Here is a 9,298-nt window from a genome sequence, read left to right on the forward strand (position 1 = left end):
TGTATTCCCTTTTTAAACGCTCAGGAAAAAAAAAAAAAAAAAAAAAAAAAAAAAAACTAATTTCAGGCATTTGGAAGTCATGTTTGTTTCACTGATGTGAAAAAAGGATGTAATTATAGAATACTCACTGCTGTGGGTCATGTGATATGTTGTTACTGACATCTAGTGGTAGAAGGCGTTACTGCAGTGGGCGGGGCCTAATGTTAAACCCTGCCTGGATCAGACCAAGAAGAGGAAGCCGCACCGTCCGATTATCGATCAGAAAAGGATTATTCATAGCGATTGATCATCGACAACAGCTCACCATGTCCTTCTGTCAGTTTTTTAGTGGTGAGACGTACAAGGATCATTTTAAACCAGGTAAACACCATTTCTGGTATTACAGAGCAATGACGTGACGTAACCGCACAGGGTCAACCGCTTTTTCAGCATTATTATCCTTATGCTTCGATTAACGAGGTCATTTGGCTGCAAAATATTCGTCTTAAACAAGAGCAATGTAGTGTTTTTATTTTTTTTTATATAACAAAGTGTATCAAAAGATGGATTGTTTAAATCAAAGGTTGAATTATGTATATATATATACAGTATATGATCAATACACATACACCTGCTATCAAATAATAATATTTGGAACGAGTTTATATTAATTAAAAGAAAAAAACAAAAACAAATGATTGGAAAAAAATTATAATTTGAGTTTTAAAACCACTCCCATTTTTAACCTCACTTTTAAATTCCGAGGGTCATAACTATCAACATTTTTAATATTTGGAATAAAATGGTTTTTTTTTTTTCTCTCTTCTGCTATTTTATACGTTTTTTAAATTGATTTTGTGTATTTTTGTTGCTGTTATGTGTTTTTTTTTTTTTAACGTGTGTTTTTGTTGTCATTTTGCTTATTTTTTTGTTCTTTATTAAATGTATTTTTTTAAATATTTTATTTATTTTTTGCTTATGTGTATTTTTGTAGTCATTTTGTATATATTTTTTGTTGTTTATGTATATTTTTGTAGTCATTTTGTATATATTTTTTGTTGTTTATGTATATTTTGTAGTCATTTTGTATATATTTTTTGTTGTTTATGTGTATCTTTGTAGTCATTTTGTCTATTTCTTTTGTTGTTTAGGTATATTTTTGTAGTCATTTTGTATATTTTTTTGTTGTTGTTCATGTGTATTTTTGTAATAATTTGTGTCGTCATCTTGGTTTTGGTTCATGTTAAATTGTACGCTGGAAAAACACCACAGTCTTCTGTTGTAATGCACTATGACCTCAAAAATTGAACATCACGTGTTGTTTTTAATTGCAATAATAAAGTGTATTACTGTTGAACTACAGTTCTGCTTTATTTGACAAAAGTAAATAATAAAAGCAAAGTGTCTTTTGTTTGTAATGTGAATGTTTGTATTCCTTTTTCACTCTTCAGCTTTATTGTTTGATTGATATCATAAGGTTGTTTTTTTTTAGCCCTGGAAACCAAAACTTTAGCCTTTATAATCGCTATTATTTTGCAATGTGATGACTGTCCTTTGCAGGAATGTACGTGTGCTCCCAGTGTAACCATCCGCTGTTCTCCAGTCGCTCCAAGTTTGCTCACTCTTCACCGTGGCCAGCGTTTACCCAGACCATCAGAGAGGACAGTGTCACCAAGATGATGGAGTCACTCACGGCCTTCAAGGTTTGAGTCATTGTCAGATAGAAGCAGCTGTAAATAGCCTTTAATATATACTGTAGTTGATGGTTATTGTGGTTGTGGTGCGTTACGTACACAGGTGCTTTGTGGGAAGTGTGGAAACGCTCTTGGCCATGAGTTTGTGAATGATGGTCCACAGGAGGGAATGTCTCGATTTTGAATTTTCAGCCACTCACTCAAGTTCGTCCCCATCAAAAGGTACGAAAACTATCATGACAGAGAGACTGAGGGCCCCAAAGACATGGCTTTGGTTTGGAATACAAATAAAGATGATTCTTCACCTTTTTTTTTAAATTTAATCTTTAGTCAAAATACTCATTACCCAGATTTGGCATGTGTAATGCTTCTATATCACTTTTGTTGAGGGGAAAGATACAACAAGTGTACCGTAAAAGAGTATTTGTTTGATGAACTCAAACTAATATGAACTCATATTCCAATCCTCATCCAAAAAAAACCACACAAAATTGTGATTTTCTGATCTGAGGGCCACATTTTTCCCACCATGTCAGCATTTTGAATAATAACACATCTGAGCATTATTACAGGAAAGAACAAAGGGTTTGTTTGTTTATTTTTATTGTCATTTTGTATATTTTTGGTATTTTATGTTATTTTGAAGCCATTATGTGTGTTTATACTATGTTTGTGCGTGTCATGAGTCGTTTTTGCATATTTTTTTAGGGATTTCCTGATACAACTTTTTCACACCCGATACGATACCGATATTGCAGCCTTGAATATTGGTCGATATCGATCCAATACGATATCAGCACAAATTATACATACTTTTGTTATTTATTGTGTAGTGTGGAATGTTAGAAAAGGATTAATCAAGTGATGTCACTCAAACAGACAACAATAGTCAGCAACAGTAGGTCTGAGGAAAAACTGACCCATTTATTATTAACCAATTGGTTACATAACATTTAACCTTCAACATAATGTCTACACAGTACTTTATAGGGGTATCCCGATCCGATATTGATATAGGAGATTTTAGATGCAGTCCGATAAAATCCGATATTCAATGTTGCGAAAGCTCAAATGTAAAAATGTGATGACCCAACTTTTTCCTTACATCTCGGCTATTTTCCTTTAAACAACACTTTTATTATCTGTGTCTTTCTAAATCTGCCTCCTTACATAGAGACAGCAGTGCTTTTTTTTCTCCTTCCCAGGTAAGGACACGCACTAAAGAGTGAGCGAGGGCACATCACCAACCCTTCCTGGATTAGCTATTGGGTCCCAGTCCATGTGAGCAGCTGTGGTCAGTGGGTGACGTGGTCAGGGGAAAAGTCTAAAACAGACGCCCTGTCCACTGAAGGATATTTGACTGACTTGCGACACGAGGACTTGTGCAAAAAACACCTTAGCAAAACATCCTCAGCCTCAACAATGTGACATTTATTTAAAAAAATGATAAAAACACAAACCTGAAGGGAACGAATACATGTTTTATTGATGGTTTTAAACGCAAGGTGCATTTCTACGCTGGAGCATTGTAGCCAGTTTAAATGAAAAAATAATTTTTCCAAATGTATTTATTTTTTTAATTCGTTCTGAAATTTTTTTTTTAATTCCTTTTCCAAAGAATTTTTTAAAACCTGTTTTCCAAAGAATTTTTTTTTTTAAATCCGTTTTCCGAATTAGTTTTTTTAAAATCCATTTTCTGAACACATTTAAAAAAAAAAAATCAGTTTTCCGAATAATTTTTTTAATTTGTTTTCCGAATTAATTTTTTTTTTTTTTAAATCCGTTTTCCGAATTATTGTTTTTTTTTTCTAAATCTGTTTTCCAAATAAATTTTTTTTAAATTCATTTTCTGAATTAATTTTTTTAATCCGATTTCCGAATCATTTATATATATATGTTTCCCGAATTATTTTTTTAAAAAATCCGTTTTCCGAATTAATTTTTATTCTAAATCCGTTTTTCGAAATAATTTTTTTCAAAATCCTTTTTCCGAATTTTTTTTTTTTTTTTTTTTTTTTTTTCTTTATTAATTATGGAGTTAATTAATGACTTCACTGTTTTATTACAGAGTAGCCTACCAGAAATGAGATATCAACAAACCAAAACCCCAGATCTGAACGGTAGATGGCAGCAAAGTGTCACTGATGTTCTGACCATAACCAAGCAAAAATATATGGATTGTATTTTTCTATGTAAACATTTCATTCTTTAGAAGGTTGCATGATGACTTTACATTCTCACTTTACTTTTTAACTGCTGTGATGAGTCGGTTCAGGATTTTCACATAGATGTGGAAATGTTTGCAACTGGAAAACAATATCTATTATTATAGTTATTTGAATATCAAAATAAAACACTACATTGTGATGAGATGTTTTGACTTTGTATTTTTGGTATTAACGCACATGTGCACTTGTATTTTCATAGTGTGCTACACAAACTTTGCTGCTCTATTGTCCTCACCTAAGGAGCCACAAAATACACGCTAACGTCAGAAGTTTTCATTTTGAGGCACCACTCAAAATGTAAAAACACAAAAGGTAATAGATTACTGATGTGACTCTATAATCAGCACACAAATTAATAAATAGATAAACAAAAAATTATATTTTTCTCCATTTAATCTCTAACTTAATCTAAATGTTTTTTTTTTTTTTTCATGTTTGCCGCCAGATAAAACTGCAAATTTTCAGTTTTAAAATTTCCCCTGTTACTATCCAGAATAGATGTGATTTTTATGTGTTACATTATTTCCACGACCACACTTTTGTAGCCTCAGATGAATCGCTGATTTTGTCGAGCAAAGAAAAACAAGGATTTATGGTAAGTATGAAGTTAAAACACTTTTTGAATATCAGAAATGTAACTTCTTGGAATTAAAGTGGAGTCTCGTGCAATGTCTAGTAATTGATAAAAAAAAAAAAAAACACTGATTAAAATTCTATTTTTACATTATTCGTCAACAATGGAGTCAAAAACATTGACCTATGAGACCTACACTATGGCTGTGTTTGAAATATCCCTACTATCTCAGTGAGTATATACCATCTACCATGCACTATAATGAAGTATGATTATTTATATTTAGTTTCCCACATACTCTGAGCAGCCAGTGCCTTCAGGGAGAAACCTTCCCAAATTAGGAGGCATTAATTTCATACATACAGTGCATTCCAAAAAACAACATTCCAACATTTTAACTGAGGTTTTGAAATGTTATTGTAAGCACGTAGTTCTGTTGCTGGATTATAGATTTGGGATGTCTAGTCGTTTCTGAAGCTTATCAACGATTACATCCAAGTAGAGATTTTAATTGGGACTATTCATAGAGCTGTAATGAGCTATAGCACATATACCACACCAGCCCTCTACATTATCAGAGGACACTATGTAGAAGCTGTTATTAAGTCAGTAATGCTCAACATGTGGCTTTTAATGTTTTTTTTTTTAAATTATTTTTCCACCAGAAATTGTTAAAAAGCTGAACTTTAACCCCTTTTTTTTTTACCTATTTCCTTTGGCCATTTTGACCTTCTTTGTCCCATTTTTGCCCCTTTTCAAAAATTTTTTCAGACTTAAGCTACTGTTGACCAAAAATATCCTTTTTTTCCCCTATTTTTCCAAGTTCTTTTTGACACTTTTATCCAATTTTTGTCCTTTCTTGAATTTTTCTGGGCACTATTCAACCCAATAAGCTTCCTTTTGCCAATAAATACCACTTGCTTCCTTTTCCCCCAACGTTTTGCCTCTTTTTGTTGCACATTTTTGCCCTTTTGTCACTATTGTTTGCCATATTTGTCCATTAAAGCTATCCTTTGCCATAACATACCACCTGGTTCCTCTTTATTTGTCCATTTTTTGGCCCCTATTGACTGCTTTTGGCCCATTTTAGTCAATTTTCACTCTTTTCTTGCCACGTTTGGACCATTTTTGGCCACCAGTTACCATGTCTGCCTCCACTTTGGGTCTACGGCCCACCGGGATGATGCCCGGTATCATGTTAGATGGCCATTCCACCCCTGTATACATCTAAAACACTCAGAATGTGTATATACCATAAATCGGTGTACAAATATGCATAATGTGGATACAAATGAGTCAAAATAACTGTGCAATCTGCCTACTATTTATCATCATCATGCTTGTAAACTATATGAATATTGTAAAATAAATAATGTAGATATTGTAAACGCTGTGTTTTTATTGACATTTAAACTTTTTATTAAACCTCTTTTCCTAGAACCCACGACAAAACAGGGAACTGTAACACTTACATAAAACAATTGATCTGAAAGACTTTAACTCAATTTCAGACGGCACTCCTTGCAAAACTAATAATAAAAAATTAATATTTTTGAATATTAATTACCCTTTGTTCTCCTATACAGGCATAAGGACTTCTGTTGTTTCGAATTTAAAGAAATATGACTCTGCTCCAAAATGCATTTCCTGAGAATCTGTGTTAAAAACTTTGCCTTTCATGTTCCACATCTGTATCTTTATGATCTCTCTTTGCTCTGCTTTGTTCATTCCTTTCATCTTGGCTGACGACGACGACTCTCCAATAGCTTCTCCTGTTTACACACAACAGTGTGGACTTGCATTTTAATTGCTAGTTTTCTGGAGTTCTTTAAGAAAAACATTGGTGTATAAAGTTAGCACAGAAAGGTCCAGATAGATTGTCTTTCAGCGCAGTGGCAACAGAGACAGGAAGTGGAAGGGCCTGGCCCAAGCATGCCTCAACGCTCAAGTCCCGCCCGCAGGAAATGCCTGTCCAGACTATTTGAGTCTGCTCTGATGAAAAAGCAGTCTCCTGTTTGTGGAGCTCAGACTGTGACGAAGATGGGGGGAAAAAAGGGATGGATGGAGTAATAAAGAAATGTGCTGGTGGTAGGTTTAGATAAGCAGACGCCTGATGGGTTTCAGAGACATTTTGGGTGATCTTGGAGGGTCACAGGTTACGACCCAGAGCGAACGAAGACTAAACAAATGAACACATATTACTTCACTCACTTTTTTTGGGGAGGCGAGTGGAGAAAAGCACTGATAAGAAAGAAGTGTTGCTATTATTTAACTATTGAAAGATGTTTGGTGTTTGTTGGTTCTGTTTTCCAGCTTTTAATGAGAGCTCAACCAGAAGTTTCCACTGTAGCCTAAAGTCAATGATGTAACTGTTCAAATATTTAAGTAGGTTTTTGATGTCTTTCTTTTTTAAAGGGTTATACAGTAGTTGTTAAGGGGAATAGAGCCAATAATGGGAACACAGGAGGGACGTCTTGTACAGTTTAAAGGAAAACAATGGTTTCCATGTTTGACATTAAAGACGAAGACGGCACAAGGGTGAAGCCTCACCGTATCATTATTTCTGCTATTTGACATTTGCTAATAGTTACAGTATGCACCCAAGTCTCCATGATGAAGGTGCATATGTTTGATCTTACAAGGTTTATGTTACGTTCCCTAAAACACTGATTGAACCCAACGGTTGGTGAATCATTGGAAAAACCACATAATCATTTACAATCAAGGACATTTAGAAAGTATAATCAGAGAACGTGTTTTTTTTAAGGGTGAGCTTTGATAATATAATTGAAGAGCTGAATATTAATGTAAACATCTTAAAACAGAGATGATTTAAAAATGCATGTAAACTCAATCATTTAATAATCAATCAGTTAATATACATAATATATGGTATGATATAATAATGTACATGAAAATGACACATACCATATTAAAAAAATCAATACAATGTAAATATTATACCATAAACATGTAAATAAAACTCTTACTTCTCTTTCATTAACTAATGCACTGCAAGCCTCGCATATTAGTAAATATCACAAAATGTTGCTTTTTTCTTTCTTTCTTTCTTTCTTTCTTTCTTTCTTTCTTTCTTTAATTTTAAACAAAATGGTTTTTTAATGTGGTGAATTTGAAGCATTGTCATAATTATTTCTATGAAGAGAAACTGGCTGATATTGCTACTCAGTCCCTGAGTCCCTAAAAAAATGTGGGCCACACTGGAGATGTCCATTCTATTGAATATTGTATTGAATTGAATTGTATATTGAATTATGCTCCAGCCTTATATTAGCCACATTGCACAGTTGGACTATTGGAAGCTCTTGTTTTGTCATGAGTTAAAAACCAAAATGATGTGTTTTGGTATATCTCGTGAATAATCTCATTCGATTTAAATATTAATATTTTTATAACATAATATAATAATAAATATGTAATGAGTTTACATGAGGTGAGAAAGATTAAACAATGAGTATGAGTGTAAATTGAAGTGTGAATGAAGTCTTTACTGACACTAAAAACACCCCATATAAAAAATGGCCACCAAAGGAGAGAAAGTGACTGTATGTGTTTCAACTGTTCAATGTGGGTTAAATTTCAGGCTGAGCCTCACTTCAAGCATCTCTCAATGTTTTCAGTCAATGGACACTCAGCACACTCAGCACAGCAAGGACGAAAACATTTCAGACACCACAAAATGAAAGAAAGACTAAAGTAAGGCATAAAAAAATGGTGAAAAAAATTTTAAACGCCAAAAATAGAATGAAGATTATAGTATAGCATAAAAAAGAGAAAAAAAAATTCAAACGCCAAAAAATGAAGGTAAGGCTAAAGTAAGGCAAAAAATGGTTGAAAACATTTAAAACGCCAAAAAATAAAGGTAAGGCTATAAAAAGGCATAAAAAAAGGGTGAAAAATTTTCAAATGCCAAAAAATGGAGGTAAGGCTATAGTAAGCCAAAAAAAAAAGGGCAAAATTTTTCCCATGCCAAAAAAATGGTGGAAAGGCTATAGTAAGGCAAAAAAGGGCGAAAATTTTCCAATTCCAAAAAATGGAGGTATGGCTAAAGTAAGGCAAAAAAATGGGCAAAATTTTTCAAATGACAAATAATGGCAGTAAGGCTATAGTAAGGCATAAAATAGGGCAAAATTTTCCCAATGCCAAAAAAATGGAGGTAAGGCTATAGTAAGGCAAAAAAAGCTGAAAAAATTTAAAATGCCAAAAAATGGAAAAAGGGTTTAATAAGGCATAAAACAGGGCAAAATTTTCCCAATGCCAAAAAATGGAGGTAAGGCTATAGTAAGGCAAAAAAGGGCAAAATGTTTCCAATGCCAAAAAAATGGAGGTAAGGTCATGTTAAGGCAAAAAAAAAAAGGACAAAATTTTTCCAGTGCCAAAAAAATGGTGGTAAGGCTATAGTAAGGCATCAAAAAGGGCAAAATTTTTCGAATGCCAAAAAAAAGGTGGTAAGGCTATAGTAAGGCATCAAAAAGGGCAAAATTTTTCGAATGCCAAAAAAAAGGTGGTAAGGCTATAGTAAGGCAAAAAAAGGGCAAATTTTTTCAAATTCCAAAAAAATGGAAGTAATGCAAAAGTAAGGCATAACATAGGGCAAAATTTTCACAATGCCAAAAAAATGGTGGTAAGGCTATAATAAGGCAAAAAAAAGCTGAAAAAATTTCAAATGCCAAAAAATGGGAATAAGGCTATAATAAGGCATAAAATAGGGCTAAATTTTTCCAATGACAAAAAAATGGAGTTCAGGCTATAATAAGGCAAAAAAAAAAAGCTGAAAAATTTTCAAATGCCAAAAAATGGAA

At 33.1% G+C, this 9,298-nt stretch overlaps 1 pseudogene; it reads left to right on the forward strand.

The window, feature by feature from the left end:
• The first annotated feature begins 7 nt into the window (after window positions 1–7).
• On the forward strand, window positions 8–3,299 carry LOC114481444 (methionine-R-sulfoxide reductase B1-A-like; annotated as a pseudogene).
• Window positions 3,300–9,298: the final 5,999 nt, after the last annotated feature.

This window comes from Gouania willdenowi, chromosome 19 (assembly GCF_900634775.1).
Source record: "Gouania willdenowi chromosome 19, fGouWil2.1, whole genome shotgun sequence".
Classification (NCBI taxonomy): Eukaryota; Metazoa; Chordata; class Actinopteri; order Blenniiformes; family Gobiesocidae; genus Gouania; species Gouania willdenowi.